Raw genomic sequence first — 21,453 nt, forward strand, 5'->3', positions numbered from 1 at the left:
AAGTCAGCCATTGACAACTACTGCGCATACATATTAATTTTTATTTATTAATAAAATTATAGTTTACAGTATTTAATAATTTCTTGCTTTTTTCCTTAAAGAATTATTTTTTTTTCCAAAAAAGCCTTGAATTACTAAAAGGAATGATAATTACGTACACACAAACATATTATGAATTGAATTATAGTAAATTTTTATTACTATAATCCTTCACATAAATTTATTTCTCGATTTTTATCAATATATTCTATTTAAATATTTTTATACCATTTTCATCTTAACGTAAACCTTCATTGTTAATATAAACAGATCTCTCTAAATACTCTTCTTTTTGACATTCAGAGATTTAGCAAAATTATGCGTGTTGATTCGTAAAGTGGTTTATAATGAATGAAATGTTGGACACTTCATGACATAGTAGATGTATGTTGCTTAATGAGTAAAAAAAAGTGAATGTCAGGACGAAGCGTTTCAGTCTCTTAGTAACTCCATCTGATGCGTCGTATAAGTTAAAAATCATTTTTATTTTTATTTGATTGTATAAACATAAAATAAACAATATAAAATATAATTTCAAAAAACTTGAAATAAAGTTAGTTATTTCATAAGAGCCAAATTAGTTTTGAAGAAATTTAATTATTATACAAATTTATTTCAATACTTGTGTGTCACGTGAAAATATAAAGACGTAAGTTTAATAATTGTGATGAATAGTGAGCTCAGTAGAATGAATCAGGATAAATACACATGCCTTTTTAAATCTGTGATCACGTAAGAATATGTATTTTGAATTAAAAAATATGCTTTAATATTTAAAATAAATTTTGATAAATTGGATGTTTGGTCACAAATAATATGTTACTATTTATAGAAATTTTTAATTTGAACAAAATTATGTATCTCCAATTTAAATTAAATTAATTATATATTATTATAATTATATAATAAATATATTTTTTTATAAATAATTATAACTATTATATTTATTATTATATTATTTGTTTACCTTTCAAAACATTAAATAAAAGTTACCTGATGTAATGAGTTACAAATCGTAAACATTCATGAAATAGAAAATATAACCGTTTTTTTATTATTTCTAAAAAAAACTTTAGAAATTTGTTAAAAAAAATTGTGCAAAAAATATAGAAAATAATTAAATTTTTTTCTTTTACTTTTACAATAAAATTTTTTTTGAAAAAATATGATTGTTAATTAGAAACCATGAAATTTTTTCCCTTCATATTTCCAAAAAACTTCAGAAATTTTATAAAAAAAAATTGAGCTGGTATTTTTTTTTATTTTTCAATTATAATATTTTGAAAAGATTCTGTTTTTTTAGAAATGAAGGATGAAAAAATTTAGCTTATTTTGTATTTCTCTATCATAAGTTTCCTCAAAACAAATTAAGCTTAAATTTTATTTAACATTACTTTTTTCTTAAAAAGTGGACGCTTTTTTAAAAAATCGACCAACATACTAAGCATCCTTGTCTTTTAAATTTTTAAAATCCGAAAGATATTTTTTTCATTAAAAAAAACAATTATGATGGAGAAATATTATAATTATTTCAAATGTGGATATTTATAAAATTATTATTAAATAATATTTAAGGAGGAATACTATATTATATTATTTTTTTAAGATTTTTTTTAATTGGTTAAAAAAATAACTTAGACCTCCGGGCATTTTGGAATAATTTTGTATATATTTGAAGTATTTTGAAAAAAATGTTGACAAAAAATATTTTTAAAAAATAGACAAGTTAAAATTAATTGAGCACCGGATATTAAAACGACACATATTTCTACAGCGGTATTCGATGGCTCCTGGCACTTTAAAAATCAATTTTTCCAAATTACTATATTTTAGGAAATTTCCTGGAGCATCTTTTTCTTCTTATAAACTTTTTTGTATTTGTAATCATTTTTGAGAAAAAAGCACATTAAAAATGTTTAAGAAAAAAGTGTTTTAAATCATTTTCGTTCATCAGTGAATAAAATGTATATTTAATAGTCATAGAAAAAAGTGAATATAATATTTACATAGCAGTTTTTGTACTATTTTAAAATTCCAATGTAATTTCAAACATATCTTAACAACGATAAAAAAATTTTATGTTATCAAAATATAGCAGTGATGTAAGCAGGTTAAGACACGTTCGGACATGCAGGTTGAGACGCAGAGAGTCACTAGACTTTAAAACAAAATTTTCTAAAACAAAATTTTTTATAAAATTCCATAAATACTAGAAATCTCGTAGAATATATTACAATTACTATCAACCCTAAAAGTATTAAAATCAACTGTTAACGATCATCCCCAACTAAACATTTCAATTAATTGTCAATAACTATGAGACAAATAAACCAAAAATTTTTATAAGCTCTGAGAACATTAGAAATTTTCAAGAATACTTTCCAATTACTATCAACCCCAAAAGGATCAGATTCACCCACTAACAATCATTCTCCAATGAACATTTAGATAAAATATAAGTAATTGTAAGAAAAAAAACGAAAAAATGACAATAGGTTTTACTAAACATTTGAATAAATGTAGGACAAATAAACTAAAATTTTTTTATAAGCTCCGATGATATTAGACATTTTCAAAACAAAATAGTGACTCAAATTGCCAATTCTGACAAAAATTAATAAACTTTTAAACTTTTTTATTCTTCAATACCTTCAACGTAAATAGATAAATAAATAAGAAACTTTTAAAAAATGATGTGATTATTTATTTTCTTTTAATTATTTCACAATTACTAGGTGTGTCTAAATCTACATGTCAAATTATCTTTTGAACAGAAATACCATATTCGGAAAATTAGACGTAAATTTCTTATTTCTGAAAAAATTACTACTTTCTTAGGCAATGTTGTAGCCCTGGATAGTACTTTTTGAACTGCATATAAAACTTTTTGTTAAATGTTTTTTGTTTCAAAATTTTCCTTAAAATCAAAACCTGTCTAAACCAGCATACATCATTCCTACAATTAGTTACCATGAGAGTCCAACACAAACTTAAAATAGCTTCAACGTTTGGAAACCCTGGCGGATTGTATGAATGCAAATTCTCCACGAAATTCGCGGAGCATTCGTGGAACACGAGGATGAGATTGAAATTTTGTCTAAAATGTATTAAAAATGATGAAATTGATAATTTAATTTTTAAAATCAATAAGTTTTATGCATTTTAAGATAATTATTGTTAAATATTTATAAAAATTTAATGTTTTTATTAATTTTAATTTATCACAGTTTATTATCAACATTTGTCGATAAAATCAATACAGCCGCGCTTTTTAGCAGGTAGATGGCAGCACTCTTTTTTTCTTTCTTTAAATTTTTTTTGTATTTTTTTATCAATAGCAAAATTATAATTTGTTAAACGGAAATATTTGTAAAAAAATGTATTATTTTATCAAAAAAATTATTTTTTAATAAAAAAAAATAGTGGTGAAAAATGAATATTTTTATTAAAAAAAAAAAGTTGAAAAAAATGAATTATAAACGGAAATAATGATGAAAAAAATGTACTATTTTATAAAAAAAAATTAGGTCAGAAATATTGGTAAAAAACAATTTTTTTGTCATAAATATTATTGAAAAAAATTAATTTTAAACGGAAATATGGGTGAAAAAAAATTTATTATTTAATCAAAAATAATAGTGACAAAAATTAATTTTTGGGTGAATTGCGTAAACTGCTACTGTGGATTTTTGTCGAAAAATAACCACTTTTGGTAAAAAATGCATACAACAAAAAATGTGTATTTTTTTGAGACCTACAACTTTTATTTATAACATTTTTCGAAATTTTGCATTTTTTACGCGATAATCGTAAAAAACCACGATTTTATGGCGTTTTTTATGATTTTTACCATGATAATTACATTTGCGCCAATTTTTACTATCATTTTCGTAATCAGGGCACCAAAATAGGTTAGTATACCAAGTTTCATTAAGATCGGAGGTGAGACGCTTTCGGAACTATATCCTAATTTTTTTAACAAAAAAAAATTTGAAAAAAATTAATTATAAACGTAAATAATGATCAAAAAATTAATTATTTTATTAAAAAAATTAATATATGATCCAAAAAAAAAAATATATATATATTGGTACGTGTTCATTTATGTCTTTTAAATTAAAAACTTTAAAGGCTGCGTAGTAGTTTTCTTAAGCCTTTAAAGCTGCGCAATAATTTTTAGCATTTCACTTTTTCTGATAAAAAATCATTTTTTTCAACAAAATTTTTTATAAAAATAATTCATTTTTTTAACAATATTTTTTATAGAAAAAATTAATTCTTTCAACCTTTAAAATTATTTCATTCCTCTAAAACTTAATTTTTTATACCAATATTTCCGTTTAAAATTAATTTTTTTCAACAATATTTATGATAAAACAAATTGTTTTTTTACTCATATTTTTGATAAAATAATACATTTTTTCACCATTATTTCCGTTTAAAATTCATTTCATTTCATAAAGCATTTCATGAGATATTTTCTTTTTTCCGAATGATGATTTTTTACATACAAATTAAGTAACAATTTATTCACCAAAAGACATCGTAAAGCTGAGTTTCCTGAATTGGAAGAATGCTTGTTGACATGGTTTCAGCAGTGTCGTGACAATAACATTAGTGTTAGTGGGTCAATCCTTCGCGAAAATGCAGAATCATTTTCGAAATCATTGGGACATAATTCTTTTCGAGCCAGTAATGGTTGGTTGGGGAAATTTAAAAAGCGCCATGAACTTGTTTTTAAAAAAATTTGCGGCGAAAGTGCAAGTGTAAGTGATAAAATATGCAACGATTGGAAGATTGAACTGCACAGTTTATTAAAAGATTATGAACCGAAGTATATCTTTAATGCCAACGAGACTGGACTTTTTTTTAAATGTTTACCTGACAAAACCCTTATTTTTAAAAATGAAAAATGCTATGGAGGTAAGCACAGTAAAGAGCGACTTACCCTATTGCTAGCTACAAATATAATAGGTTCCGTATAAACGTGCTACATGCGGTTAGATTTATAGACAAATCTTGGAGAAATGTAACTTTTATTACAATTTCTAACTATTTCAAAAAATGTGGTTTTGTTGTGCTTTCCGAAGAAGCAGTAGAAGTCACTTTTGATCGAGACGTGAACTTAGAAGCTGATTGGAACAGACTTGAAAATGTAGACGTTCAATTTGAGGATTTTGTGTCATGTGATGATGGACTAGCGACTACTGGAACACTATCTGATTCTGAAATCCTTAACGGAGTACATCAAACTGAAGAGGATGACAACATTGATGACGACGATTCATTAGATAATGAACCGCAAGTATATCGAATAGACAGGCCAAACAAGCTCTGCACATACTGCGAAGCAACATTGAAAAATGTTCTAATTTTAAAGATCATGTATTCGGTTCATTGTTTGATTTAGAAAAGATATTGATAAAGAATTTCTTAATTCTGTGACGCAAAAAAATAACTAATTTTTTAAAACTTTTTTTTATCTCATTATTATTCTGCTTAACTTTATTTTTCTTGCTTAAATTTTTTTTAAGCATTCTAACTTAAATTATTATTAACTTTTTATATCTCTTAATTATTACTTTAAGACATTTAAGTCGAATTTATATTTCATATTACTCTACGAATCGAAAAATAGACATAATAATTATGCCTTTGTAAGTCGAAGTTGTGGTCAATAAATCCTTTATATCTCGAAATCCTCGTTAAGTTGAAAACTCGTTAGCTCAAAGTTTTTAGCGTTCCCCTTGAAGTTCGAGTTATCGAGGTTCCACTGCATATATTTAAATTAACAACACTGTTTTTAAAATGATTCACTAAAATTGTATATTTACAAGGTTACCTAGGACCGAAATTTGTATGCATTTATCAAAATTCTTCCTGTGAAAAATTCCAAACAAATTATTATTTATTATTAACAAATTTTATTACAAATTATGTAAAAAACAAAATGAATATTAACAAAAAGAACTGAGTGATTTGCAATTGTCCAAAAAAATATATTAAAAGTAAGATCTAATTTTAAATACAAAATCAGTATTTTTATGTTATAAACGAATTGCAGACGTTGCGTCTCTTACCCGTTTCGTTGTCTTTATCAAATATATTTTTGATTAAGTAACCAAAACGAAAATTAACGTGTAAGCCTTTGAATAACACTAATTTATCTTATTAATTTATAATAATCGATTGAACTATAATTGAAATAAACATTAGCTGTACAAACTATTTTCATGTTAATACTGATGCGCCATGTTGATTTTCTGATACCAGCTGATCAACATAGTCGTGGCAGGGCTGAGCTATCTTGGCGAGTAAGCTTTGAAATACCCAGTAAAAAAAATTGGGAGTAAGCTAAAAGAATTGGTGGTAACTTAAGCTGAATTCGGTTTGCCGAAAAAACCGAACTGGAACGTTACGGTGAATTATTTTTTTCTTACCGTGAATTCTTTTTTCTTGAACAGTTAAATTGACGTTTGTTTATTCGAGTTTGCATTATAAATGAATAGAATAAATGTTTCGAAGTGTAAAAAAGCGGATTTGGAATAAGTAATATATAACATTTTTAGCATACTCTGAGAACATTTTAAGAACGTTTTTTTTTACATTTCGGGGATATTTTTAGGACATTTTGGGAACCTTCTGAAGACGCATTTAAGGCATTTTGGGGACAATTTCAGGACATTCTTAAGACGTTCTAGAGAGTGTTCTAGGGAAGACATAGAATATACTTTGGGCGTTTTAAAGTCGTCTTTTTCATATCTTTGAAACATTGGCACAATATCTTACGACACTTTAAAAGATAACTGTCGAAAAATTAATTTCCTTCGTTGTTGAGGTAGAGGATGAATGCTTGAGCGTGTTTTCTTTATGCGTTAGTAATACCTGTTTAAAGAAGTGAAACATTTTTTAAATCTTCTAATTTGACTTTCAGTCAAAGTCGAAAGTCTAATAATTTTTTTACAATAACAGTCAAAAACTTTAACTTGCTTTGTTGTGTAATATTTGATCATTTTAGCTTCCGAAATCTTCATTCCTCTCGGTTTTTGTAAAACTTTTAGATAAACCTTGAAAACTTTTTTGTAGTCTTGCATCAATTCTGCAACATTTTCTACAAGCGGAGAGAAAGTGAGAGTAGGCACGTAATGGAAATGAGTTGTTCCAATAGAGCGCTGCCTCCTCGCGGCAAGAAACGGTACTTAGGGATGAAATTTTGAATTCTTGTCGTTCGCGCCGTGAGTTCCTCCCTAAGTCAGTGAGACGCACACATATGCAGAACGCCGAACTCGACCGAATATGCTCGGAAATTCTCGGGCGCATTCGTGTTGACTTCGACCACTAAATCCAATGCGAGCTGAATCGAACTTTTTACGCGATCAAGAATTTTGGTAGCGGCCGGGTCAATAGATTGAAAACATTTACATTTTATTAAATTAAAAATTATTATATTAATATTGTTCTTACTATTTTATTTTATTTAAAAAACGAATAAATTAAAAATTAAATTGTTTAATATTTTACATATTTTCCATATTTTACGTAGATTTTTAAGAATGAAATTGTTGAGAATAATGACAAAATTGTACATAATTAACATTAATTATGTAATAATTATACTTATAATTATATAATAATATAATATTATTATTAATAATAATAATAATAATATATTATTATTATTATCATTATTATTATTATATTATTATGTTTTATTAACATTTCATTAACAAATAATATCAACAATTATTGAGACTAAAAAAATTTGTTAACCAAAAATAATTTTTAAATACTTCATTCTTTAAAAAAATGCCTTTTTTTGCTTTTAAACTCGGTACATTGAATTTTTAGAATTCTTAGTAAACTAATTTGACAAATATGTAGGAAAAAATTTTTATTCAAATAATCAATTGGCTATTTTATTTTATTTTAAATAAAAAATTTTAATATTTTATTATTAATAAAAATATTTTATTTATTTGCTTTGAATATAGTTTACTTTTCAAAGAAACATTATTTGATTAAGTTAATATTTGCTTGATAATAGCCAAATAACCGATTATTTTGAATGAAATAAATTTTTTAAACGCGGAAAAAAAATTTCGTCTACTTATAAAAAATATAAAAATACGCATTCCTGTTTTTATTCAAAAATAAAAAAGAAAATTTTTCACCGAATTTAAAATGTGGATTACAATATTTTTCGTGGAATCGAACACAAATTAATAACCTTTTTTTATTTTTGATGATTTTATTATTTTCTTTTATGTAAAATAAAAAAATATCTTTTTAATCTTGAAAATTTTGACATGAGTCGATAAGTCAGATCTTTATTTTTATCCATTAATCTGCCGTCGAATTCGCGATCGCTTTTTGTTTCAAGAAAGCAGTGTGCATAGAAAATTGTTTCATTTGCACTTTGCTACACGTGATATATATGATTTGGATTCCTTTTTGTAAGCAATGAAATATATAATATTTTGGGAAAATTCATCAACCATTGTAAAACTTTTTTGATACTTTTTTTCAAAAAAGGCGTGAGTGCCGTATGATCGTAAAATTGAGAAAAGACTCATTGAATACATTTACGATTTACTGGACACGTTTTCTTGTGGCGAAATTGTGTTAGTGTATATTTTTTTGAAGTGATCAGTGTATTCGTGCTGGAAAAGTAAAGAAAATTAGTGCCTTCAAAATGTAAATCTGAGATAGGACTCAATTGCGATATTGACAAATACATTAGAAACTGTATGCGTTTTTATAGAAATTGACAACGATTCATATATATGTGCTTTACCGAATTTAAAATTATATTAAATCATTGGCTATCCATAATTAACAACTTAAGCGTCATGGCGTGACAGTAGCATTAAATATTCATAAAGGGCGGTCCTACTTATATTCATTTTGTAAAGTCTGTGGACATAGTTATATGTGACCGTCCACGACAAAACAAGGCTTAGCTCCCAAAAAATCAATTTTGAGTTTTTGATGCTAATCGATAGATTTTAAATTGCTCTTTCACATGCAAAGTCAGAAATTGTTTATGTCAATTACTTTTGACACTATAACGTTCTAAAGATGGGCATGTCAAGCGTGTTCCTTGTTTCTGCTTCTACTTCAATCGCTTGCCCTGTGAAATTTACTTTTGGGAGCTAAGCCTTGTTTTGTCGTGGACGGTCACATATAACCAAAACGTATTTTTCATATTTTTTGAGATCAAGGAAGAAGAATATGCAACAAAAAATTATTTTTTTAAACATTCAAATGGTTTTATTGAATTTTAAAGTCGAATGAATGAATCATGTGCTGTACGGATTCCTTGATCTCAAAAAATATGAAATATACGTTTTGGTTTTTTAAATATGTCTACAGACTTTACAAATTGAATACAAGTAGGAAAGCCATTTATGTACTTTTGACGTTTCTATCACCGCCACTAGCGATGCCAATTAGAACGCCATGACGCTCAAGTAGGGGAGAGTGGGGCAAAACCGGGTACCTTTTTGGAATTCTTGGTTAACAAAGAATCTGTCAAATAAATTAAATCAAATCTCGTTGAAAATTCTTTCTTGAACATTAGAGAATGAGAAAATAAGGTCGATGGCATGAAAAAACATTTTTTGATCAATTTAAACCAGGTTTTTCAAAGAAATGCAAAGTACCCGATGGTGGGGCAAAACCGGGTTCTATCAGGAAAGTATATAAATCATGGAATATTCTTTAACTTTTTTTCCAATTATTATTATATATCACTTACATCATAGAAAATAATTAATATTCAATAAATTTAATCAAAATATCCCCCACAGCACCGAAAATTTCCTGAAAATTTCCTAAAGATTTATTTGTAAACTTCGGAAACTTTAATTGCAAAGTTTAGAGAAAATTGTATAAAGATTTAAATGTCCAAAATGAGTAAATGTTTGGCGTAAAACTTGACGGAAGATTTAAATTAAATTTTCCAGAAATTTTCGACGCGAAAATTGAGTGAAGATTTAAATTAAAGTTTCGTGAAATGTTTGGCGTAAAAGTTGACTAAAAATTTAAATTAAATATTTATTAAAAATTTATACCGAAAGTTGAGTGAAAATGTAATTTAAATATTCAGTCAATTTTTGTGACGAACATTTCCTAAAAATTTAAATTAAATTTTCAGAAAAGGTTGGACGAAAATATTTGTAAAAAATACAAAAATAATATTTAAGAAGTATTAATATTATTATTAATAATAATAATAGATAGATAGATCTTTATTATTATTATTATTATTATCAATAAAAAAAATTTACTATCTGGGATTAACAATAAAATAAATAATATACAAACATTGTTGCTCTGCTTTGATTCACATTGAATCAAGCACTGCATGCTTGTTGAGCAAGAACTTTTGAAAACAAATTATGGGGTGCTGGGGATTGAACCTACATTCGCCGCGCGATAGCTAAAGACCCTAACCACTACACTACAGATATCTGGCTGAAAAAAAAAATCTTCCACACACTCTACAACTTTATATTATCGACTTTTGAGTCGATAAGTAGGATCACTTGTCTATCAGTAAGTTGTATAGAGTGTGTGGAAGATTTTTTTTTTCAGCCAGATATCTGTAGTGTAGTGGTTAGGGTCTTTAGCTATCGCGCGGCGAATGTAGGTTCAATCCCCAGCACCCCATAATTTGTTTTCAAAAGTTCTTGCTCAACAAGCATGCAGTGCTTGATTCAATGTGAATCAAAGCAGAGCAACAATGTTTGTATATTATTTATTTTATTGTTAATCCCAGATAGTAAATTTTTTTTATTGATAATAATAATAATAATAATAATAATAATAAAGATCTATCTATCTATTATTATTATTAATAATAATATTAATACTTCTTAAATATTATTTTTGTATTTTTTACAAATATTTTCGTCCAACCTTTTCTGAAAATTTAATTTAATTTTTTAGGAAATGTTCGTCACAAAAATTGACTGAATATTTAAATTACATTTTCACTCAACTTTCGGTATAAATTTTTAATAAATATTTAATTTAAATTTTTAGTCAACTTTTACGCCAAACATTTCACGAAACTTTAATTTAAATCTTCACTCAATTTTCGCGTCGAAAATTTCTGGAAAATTTAATTTAAATCTTCCGTCAAGTTTTACGCCAAACATTTACTCATTTTGGACATTTAAATCTTTATACAATTTTCTCTAAACTTTGCAATTAAAGTTTCCGAAGTTTGCAAATAAATCTTTAGGAAATTTTCAGGAAATTTTCGGTGCTGTGGGGGATATTATATTAATAATGAATAACAGCAGTTAAATCTTTTAAAACGAAATTTTTAATATTTTTATTAATTTTATATCGTTTATTCATCGATATGGTAAAAAATTGATATATCGAAAGTTAAACATCGTTCTCGAAACATACATGTCGATTTTTTTGAGATAAAATTTTAATATGAATAGTGTAATGTATTTAAATATATCCGGTTTTGCCCCACCGTTTGGTACCCGGTTTTGCACCGCACTGCATTTTTTTAACAAAATGTAAAATTCTCAGCTTATTGTTAATAATTTAACAATTACTTTTAAGGAAAATTACTCGTAAATAAAGGCTGAAAAAGATGTTATACTTGCCGAAACGAATATATCGACACAAAAAGATTTATAAGTGATTTACTTTCGATAAAAAATTGATTTTCTTTTGATCTAAAGTTTAAAAGGCGCATAAAATATAATAAATGGGTCATTCCATTTTATTTCACCTATAGTCGTTGCGGCCTATTTTTAGAAAAATTTGATATTTCGTATTAATGACTTTGAATATCCGTACAATTCATTTTTGACAATTATTTTATAAAAATTTTTTTTATTTACGTAAAAATTTAGTTTTTAACTTGAGTTGCATGGAAAATAGGTTAGTTTGACAGCTTTGGAAATTTTATAAAAAAGGACAGAAATAATTTAGTTAGTAAATTTTTTTTCATTGATATTTGTTGAAAATAGTCTAATTTACCAATGTTAATTGATAATTGTGTAAAAAAGGCCAAAATACTACGTGAAAATTAATATTAAAACTTACCTGTAAAATGTCAAAGTTTGTCACATTTTATTTATATTTTCCAAGAAAGTTTATCAATATTTTAAAATTTATTACTACCTTGCAGTAAGTACTTTCCATGTACTTTCACATGATATGTTGGTTTTTTATTTTTATAATATAGAAATGTTAGAAATTTTACCTTGAATGTTGAACTTTTCAGGATTTTAGCTGATTTTGAACAATTACATCTTCGCAGGCGATTAATAAAAAAATCCCATTTAGGTTTTAAAATTTAATTTAAATCTTCTTTATTCATCTTATCAAAATTGGGTGATGGAGAACGAGCTCCTTTTCATTTTTATTCACTTTAAAAAATCCACCTTAAAATACGAATTTGAAGGTTAAAAAACAAGTAATTAACTATAATAATCTTTGAATTCATTCCGTCCATTCATTCATTCCGTCCGGACCCCTGCTGGGTTTTCGGTGACAGAGAAAAGAACAAGTTATGGAGAGAGAAAGATATATCTTTATTTTGCAAATGAGGGTTCACTTGACCTGCAATCTTTTAAAGAGGATTAATTAATAACTCTGAGGACCCAGGTAATAATTTCTTTCTGTCTTTATCACGTAAAAAAACTATAAAGAAAGTCTAAAACTAAATAGGTAACGCATACCTTTCTTTCTTACACCAAGGAATATAACATAAGTACTTCTTCGTTTAACATTGCGTTTCTCTATCTAGACAATTCAAAATGGCATAAGAATATCTTCGTCTAAAATCTTAATCTTCTTCCTTTTTGTTTTGAAAATAAAAATAAATATATATCTATATATATATATATGTGTGCATACCTGTATTAGAGTCCCTGAAAATTTTAATAAAAAAATTTAAAAATTATTACCTAAGTTCTCAGAGTTAATTCTTATCAACAAAGGTTCTATTGTCTAAGGGTATTTTTCCATGTAATAAATGGGAGAAAAGAAATTATTACCTGGGTCCTCAGAGTTAATTCTCATTGATTATTTAACAAAGGTTCTATTGTCCAAGGGTTGGTTTTTTGTGGTAATTAATCCGGGGTTTTAATACAAGTGTATATATATGTATATATGGTATCTGTAATGAACTACTGATTAATCATATAAGAGTGTCCTTTTGCACTTATTGGCTGATCAGTAGTTACTCATTCATAGTTCTCTCATTCTATTGGATATTGGTAGTTGTATTGGATAAAAGGCAAAATTTGTTATATTGAATTAAAGGCAAAATTGGTTATATTTAATAAATGGCAAAATTTGTTATATTGGAGAGAGTGAGCGAGAGGATTAAAGATATTTAGATTTTCATGAATCAAAAATAAAATTAAACGAAGTATACTATGGCCAACATAAAAGAGTATGTTATTTTGAGTGATGAAGATTTAAAAATTGTTAAAAATAGAAATAAATTGTTAAATGACATGCATATGTACAAATTTGAAGATTTATTAAAAAAAGATTCCAATTCTTTTTTCAATATGCAAAGTACTTATACTTTTATAGCCTTAATGAGGGGTGTTTAAATGTGCATCAAATGAAATATTTAATTAGATTGTTCCCTTTTAAACCAACAGTAGTTTTTGTAGTTGTTGATCAACAACCTTTTGGTAGTGTTGAGTGTGGAGTATATGCAATAGCATTTGCAACATCTATATTTTTTAACGTAATGTCAAACAGCGTAAATTATGAAACTGATAATAACAGAATGAGAAACCATTTAAAGTCAATGTTTGAAAATAATCGCTTAAATCATTTTCCGTCAATAAGAACGTCTCACAATAGGAATTCGATAATAGAGAATGATTGGAACCGTCTTTTCATAAATCGAGCTCAGGAACTTAAAAATAATATTTTGAACCCTTGTTCTGTTTTAATACTTTTCCCAGAAATAATATTAACAGAGTTCTATTAACACAATATTTAGAAATTAAACATTCTCTAAATGACACTAGTGAAGAGAAAATAATTCGTACAACTAATAATAATATGAACAAAATTTCACCACTTGAATATTCAGAAATGAAGTATTTTCTGAGTGAAGAAATTGATAAAAAGATAATTCTAGGAATTAAAGAAAAGGGAAGGCAACGCGCGAAGTTACATATGAACAGAAAATAATTAGACAAGAGAATGGTAGATTGAGAAAACGTAATCGTAATGAAACAGAAACAGAAATACAAAAGAAAGAGCGCAAAAAAAATTTGACATGCAAAAAAAGAAATTATCTATAGAAACTAAAGATGAAAAGAAAATACACAAGGATAAAAATTTGGCATGTAGGAAAGAAAAATATCAATGGAAACTCAAGATGAAAAGAAAGTGCGTCAAGAAAATAATTTGTCATGTAAGAAGAACAAATTTTCTACGGAAACGGAAGATGAAAAGAAAGTGCGTCAAGAAAAGAATTTGGCATGTGAAAACGATAACCGAAATAAAAAAGTGTAGGAGATGCAATAATGTCTTAAAGTTTTCAATGAAAGTAAGGTTCCTCAGAATTATTTAGGTTTGATGAATGTAGAATGTAAGTTTTGTTATGCGTTACATTTTCTGTGTGAGAGACCGTCACATAGATTATTTAGTAGTTGCTGTCATAAGGGAAAAGTAAAGTTAAGCGCCCAAGTAGTACGGAATATTGGTTGAATCTAACATTGATATCAAGTGGGAATATTCCTGTGACATTCAGGCGATATCATAATGTCTTCACGGGGACATTCCTCGGTGATATTCACGTGTGATTCGTATGATATTGAGGGAATATTCCCGTGAAATTTGTGTGATATTGAGTGAATTATTCCTCTGATATTGAGGGAATATTCCAGTGATATTAATAAGATAATTTATAAAATTCTAACAAAATTTCAATTTTTTTTCATTGATTTATTTGTTTAATTAAATATTCAAAATAAACAACATTTTAGAATTTTCTAAATTACAGGAATATTGTCTCAATATCACAGGGATATTCCCTTAATATCCCAGGAATATTTTCTTAATATTGCGTGAATTTCACGGGAATATTCCCTCAGTACCATACAAATATCACGCGAATTTCACAAGAATATCACCGTAGAATGTCCCCATGAAGCGGACATTATGATATCGCCTGAATGTCACAAAAATATTCCCGCTTGATATCTCCTTGACATTCAAGCAATATTCCGTGCTCCTTGGATGGTAGATTTAATATGAAGAAATTTTTTTTAAATTTCTAATATTAAATTTTTTGAAAAAAAAGAAGTGAATAAAGATATGGTTAATGCACACGAGCAACGTAGTCGGCCGCTTGCGGACAACAAAGTTGCTAGTTTTATAAATAAAATTCATACAAATAAATCTATATTGAGAAAACCAACTTCAGTTTTATAAAATTACTTGTTAGGGTTCCGTACTCGGTTCGGAACCCTATTAATATCGGTTTTTTTGAAATCGTGTACCCCCCCCCCCTAGCGGCAACACAAATTTATCTGGAGGGCTGAAAATTAGTACACATATGTATTTTCGCGTGTAGATTACAGGAAAAATATAGCGAACTTGATTGGAATTGATTAACATAGCGTTGTCAAGGAAAAACCATGAATTTTTACGAAAAATGCCTAAAAATGACTATGTACCCCCCCCCCTAGCGGCCACATCTTTTGACATAAAGAGCTCAAATTTGGTACACTTACGTATTTTTACGTGAAAATTACAGGAAAAATATAGCGAACTTGATTCCGATCAATTTACATAGCGTTGTCAAGGAAAAATCAAAAATTTCGAAAAAAAATGATTTATTCTCCCTAGCGCACACAATATTCTACCCAGACAGTTCATATTTAGTATACAAATGTATTTTTACGGGAAAAATACAGGGGAAAAAAAGCGGTCACGATTAGAGTTGATGATTAACTTTTTATCAAGTTTTTCAAGAAAAAATGACAATTTTAGGAAAAAAATGTATTTTTCCACCAAAAACGAACAAAATTTTATTTAAAGGAAATTAAATTTACATATTTTAACGTATTTTTACGTGTAGATTACAAAAAAAATATAGCGAGCATGATTGGAGTTGATTATCATAGCGTTGTCAAGGAAAAACCATGAATTTTTACGAAAAATACCTAAAAATGACTATGTACCCCCCCCCCCTAGCAGCCACATCTTTTGACATAAAGAGCTCAAATTTGGTACACTCACGTATTTTTACGTGAAAATTACAGGAAAAATATAGCGAACTTGATTCCGATCAATTTACATAGCGTTGTCAAGGAAAAATCAAAAATTTCGAAAAAAATGATTTATTCTCCCTAGCGCACACAATATTCAACCCAAATTGTTCACATTTGCTGTAAAACTGTATTTTTGCGTGAAAAATACAGGGAAAAAATGTAAACGCGATTGGAGTTGATGATCAATTTTTATCAAATTTTTGAAGAAAAATGATAAATTTAATAAAAAAATGTATTTTTCCGCAAAAAACGAAAAAAATCGGACAAGTGCGAGTTACACTCGCACTGAAATCGAGGGTTCCGTACTCGAAGCGAACTTATATATGTGATACAAAAATGAAAAATTTTTAAAAAAAAATTTTTCATTTTTGTATCACATATATTATTTAATACACAACACATATTTTTTAAACATTTGTTTTTATACCAAATAAGTTCGCTTCGAGTACGGAACCCTCGATTTCAGTGCGAGTGTAACTCGCACTTGTCCGATTTTTTAACCTTCAAATTCGTATTTTAAGGTGGATTTTTTAAAGTGGATAAAAATGAAAAGGAGCTCGTTCTCCATCACCAAATTTTGATAAGATGAATAAAGAAGATTTAAATTAAATTTTAAAACCTAAATGGGATTTTTTTATTAATCGCCTGCGAAGATGTAATTGTTCAAAATCAGATAAAATCCTGAAAAGTTCAACATTCAAGGTAAAATTTCTAATATTTCTATATTATAAAAATAAAAATCCAACATATCATGTGAAAGTACATAGAAAGTACTTACTGTAAGGTAGTAATAAATTTTAAAATATTGATAAACTTTCTTGGAAAATATAAATAAAATGTGACAAATGACATTTTACAGGTAAGTTTTAATATTAATTTTCACGTAGTATTTTGGCCTTTTTTACACAATTAGCAATTAACATTGGTAAATTAGACTATTTTCAACAAATATCAACGAAAAAAATTTTACTAACTAAATTATTTCTGTCCTTTTTTATAAAATTTCCAAAGCTGTCAAACTAACCTATTTTCCCCATGCAACTCAACTTAAAAACTAAATTTTTACGTAAATAAAAAAAATTTTTATAAAATAATTGTCAAAAATGAATTGTACGGATATTCAAAGTCATTAATACGAAATATCAAATTTTTCTAAAAATAGGCCGCAACGACTATAGGTGAAATAAAATGGAATGACCCAAATAAATTTTTATATAGCTGTTATATCATTAAAATGATGTTGGTTGTAATATAAAAGATATATGTAATGGGTGACACAAATGGAAATACTTATCATTGAAAACTGGGGGTACCCCATTTGACCCGCCTACCCGGTTTTGCCCCACTCTCCTCTAGATAACTACTTTGCTGACAAAGCAAAGCATATGGCAAATGACGTTTCAAGTTGAAAAAGTAAAAATTTCAGTTCTAACATTCAAACCAATTTTTAAGAGTGTAAACAATTTTGATTTACCACAACAAAATAATTCTATATTTTACAAGTTAATAAAATCGAATCGAAGTATTGTTAAGATTTTTCAAAAACTGTAAGATAGTTTTTTGAAAAATTTAAACAGTGAATTTTTGAAGACTTGTTATTTTTAAACAGAAAGATGAAATAAAACTTGACCTATATCTTTTCCAAAGGTATTTTTGTGCTCTTTCGATTGGTGAAAAAATGTTCAAAATTTTACCTTATTTTTAAAAATCAAAATTTTTTTGCCTTTATTTCAAAATCGGTCTTTTTTTATTTTTCAAATTTTTTTAGAAAGTTTAAAACTTAAACTTTCAACAAAAAAAAATAGGGAAATGTCCTTTTTCGCTGCCTTTGAGATATTAATTAATTAATCCTAATAAAAAATTATATATTTCATAAACAAATAAAGTTATCGTAATTCTGACGTTACTAAATGAAAGTTGACAGAATTCCGCATTCAACGAGTCCTATATAAAGTACTTTGGATTAGTGGATTGTTAATAAACAATTGGCTAACATTACAATTGTTTATAAAAAATCTTCTAATCTTCTAATAAAATAGTTTAATTTTCAAAAAAATGGTCAAATTTTGAATTTTTAAAAAAATTTTACACCATTCGAAAGAGCAGGAAAAACCCTTTTGAAAACATATAGGTTAAGTTTTTTTTCATCTTTCTGTTTAAAAGTTAAAAGTCGTCAAAAATTCACTGTTTAAATTTTTCAAAGAAATTCAACCTATGTGCAAGTTACGGCCCGATCCTATCAACTTTTTTTTCACTTAGTACACTACAGGAATTTTACCCCATAAATATATATAAATTGACAATTTAATACGATTTTAAGCATGGCGTTAAACTTTAACGTTAAAAAATCATTTAAAACAACAAATAACAAAATTATTATTGCATAATCATTTTCCTTGACCCCTAAACAATAAATATATAGTGTGTTATGATAAATTAAAACTGATTAAAAATGGATTTAATTTTTAAACGTCATTTTCATTTTTTTGTCAATTGTGTCAAAGCAACGTAGAACGTAGAAATCGATGCGGATTTATTTCAGAAGAAGGTTACAAACCGCCAAACGGATTTCACTAGAAATTCGGGTATAATTATATTTACCTGGGTATGCCCTTTCTAGAGATTTTTTCAAGCAGGGATCCTTATAAACTAAAAAAAAATTATATTTTTGTAAATTCGTTTTAGTTCAAACGAGCTGTTCTTATTGTATTAGCGTTCCAGCATCGTCTGTGCTTATAATTTTGTAACGCTTATATTAATGTTGGAAAGAAATATAATTATTCTAATAGAATTTTTTTAAATTAAAAACTCAACGAAAACGTTAATAAATCTATTTTAAAAATATACAGCTTTTGTATAATTACTTCTCTTTTAAATTTGAGAAAAATTTACGACTCTTCTCAACATTGGTCTTAAAAATTTCCAAGATATCAATTACAATATTAAAAGTGTTAATAAATTATCAAAATTATTAAAAATATATATATATATATGATATAAAAAAATTTCCACTATTCTTTTTGTTTCCTACGTATTTTCCTATTAGGATCCAACGTAGTTTCCTACGTAGGATACTATCCCAAATCCCTAAGTAGTTTCCTACCTAGGATCCTACGCTGATTCCTATATAGTTTCCTGAGTAGTTTCCGCATTAGGTTCTTATTACTTTCCTATTAGGATCTGACGCAGGATCCAATGTAGTAGGATTTTTTAATAGGGATATAGTTTACTTTTCAAAGAAACATTATTTATTATTAAATATCAAAATTTTTCCTGGAGTGAATTAATAGCAATAAAATTTCTAATAAAATAATATAATATAATTTCATAGTATTATGAAAAATTAATTGGAGAATTATTAATTTATGAATAATTTATCATATGTAAATAATTGTTTAATTTATTTCAAGTCGTATTATTTACTAAATGAATTCACTATACATTTAGGCTTTGGACTATTTTTAATTTTACAGAATTCAGTTTCTATGGAAGTTTTATAAATTCAAATAAAGTCATTTCGGTTGAAAAAGAACAGAAAAATGCAACCTTGTATTAAATATATTTATTAAGCTCTCCATTATTTATTAAAATTAAAGGGAAAATAAAATTGGAAAAAAATATTGCCATTTTGTTTTATAAATTATTTACCATGTGGTATCTTACTAAAAATTAATTATTCAAAAGTGAAATTACAACGAAAAATAAGTTTCAATTTGTGATTTATATTTCTTTTTTTATTTCTTTCTTCATGAATTAATTAAAAGTGCAAATTGAAATTTTGAAAATATTTGTATATTAAAAACACAAAGAAATCGTTTTTTTGGGTTGGCATAAGTCAAATAAAAATATGTTTCTTCAGAGTCTAATAATTATTTATTTTAAATTAAAAAATTATTTAGTGCAAAAGAAATTTTTATATAAGCCATATAAATTTTATCTGAAATAAATGAATATTGATTAGGCGCTTATATATTTTGTTTTGGTAAACCTTTGAAGATTTCATGAAAAATAATAGATATCTATTTTTTACCTTATTGATGAATCACATTTCTTAACTTTCGGCAATGATTAATAGGTGTTTTGAACATTGAATGTTTTCTTCCTCTAGATCTTTGATTGTTTTCCCGAGTTTGAGCATGCACTTTAATCATATACAAATAATTTAAGGCCTCTGTACGATGTTTCGCACAAATTCCGTTGCTTTCATCGAACCATTCCGGACAATATTGTTTCGTAAATTTTATGCCCTCTTCAGTTAAATTTTTTAATATTTGAAGAGAAGACCAATACTGGTGACAGTGCTTTGAAAATGCAACGAGTTGAAGTGCAATCACTTTGCTGAATGTGACTTTCGTTCTCGTGAGCTTCTTAACACCCTCTTTGCTTCCATCTTTGCTTGGATATTCGCGAAGTTCAAGGTAATATTCGTTATCACTCAAAGGTTCTGATTCTTCCTTAATCAGTGACAGTCTGCAATCATTGCACTTACATTTTTTTTAACATGTCGGGCAATAACTCCCGCAAAATAAGTTATTGCATTGCTTTCGTAAATACCCATCTCATCATTAAGGATTATTTTAATTCGATCCATTTCAATTGTTTCTCTCTCCTCATAATCGTTTTTATTAAATTCCAAATCGGTTGAGATTTCTTGATCCTGACTTTGACCGATTTCCATCGCATCTTCGCAATTCTCTAGTAAATCCACCAGTTGATCAATTTCATCGATTTCAAAATTTTGCTGTTTAATTCTGCCTGAGCTGTTCGCGATCTCTGCATCCGAAATTTCGGATTCGTTAACTTCTTGATCAATCCGGGCGTTTGCCAGTGCCTGCGACACGATGGTGACTGGAGAAATCAAAGAAGGTGAGGATTCACAACGAACATTAGCCCTATCGCTGGCCTGTATTATTCCGCAGCCGAGTATATGCGTCAGATTTAACCTGAATGATCGCGCGGAGGGATTTAGGTTAAATCCTCCTCGTTGTCGAATTTTTGAAAAAAAATGTTCTAATGAATCCTGATTCGCGAGACCACAAGCCAATTCAAAGTTGGGAAATTCTTCTCTTGTTTTTTTTATAAACTGCAGTGAGCCCTTTCACAGTCATTGGTAGACCTTGGAAACATGGTG

At 27.2% G+C, this 21,453-nt stretch overlaps 1 protein-coding gene across 2 annotated transcripts in view; it reads left to right on the top strand.

Moving 5' to 3' along the window:
* Positions 1-448: 448 nt before the first annotated feature.
* Positions 449-21,453, top strand: part of LOC127289487 (venom serine protease Bi-VSP-like) — a 102,623-nt gene continuing 81,618 nt past the window's right edge. The window contains exon 1 of one of the 2 annotated variants that reach the window (XM_051317447.1): positions 449-771. The gene's annotated coding sequence lies outside the window, so the exon portion shown is untranslated. The remainder of the gene's footprint in view (positions 772-21,453) is intronic. The other variant, XM_051317448.1, reaches the window with a different exon arrangement.

This window comes from Leptopilina boulardi, unplaced genomic scaffold, assembly GCF_019393585.1.
Source record: "Leptopilina boulardi isolate dan_hultmark-lab unplaced genomic scaffold, ZJU_Lbou_2.1 LbouV2_41, whole genome shotgun sequence".
NCBI classification, from domain to species: domain Eukaryota; kingdom Metazoa; phylum Arthropoda; class Insecta; order Hymenoptera; family Figitidae; genus Leptopilina; species Leptopilina boulardi.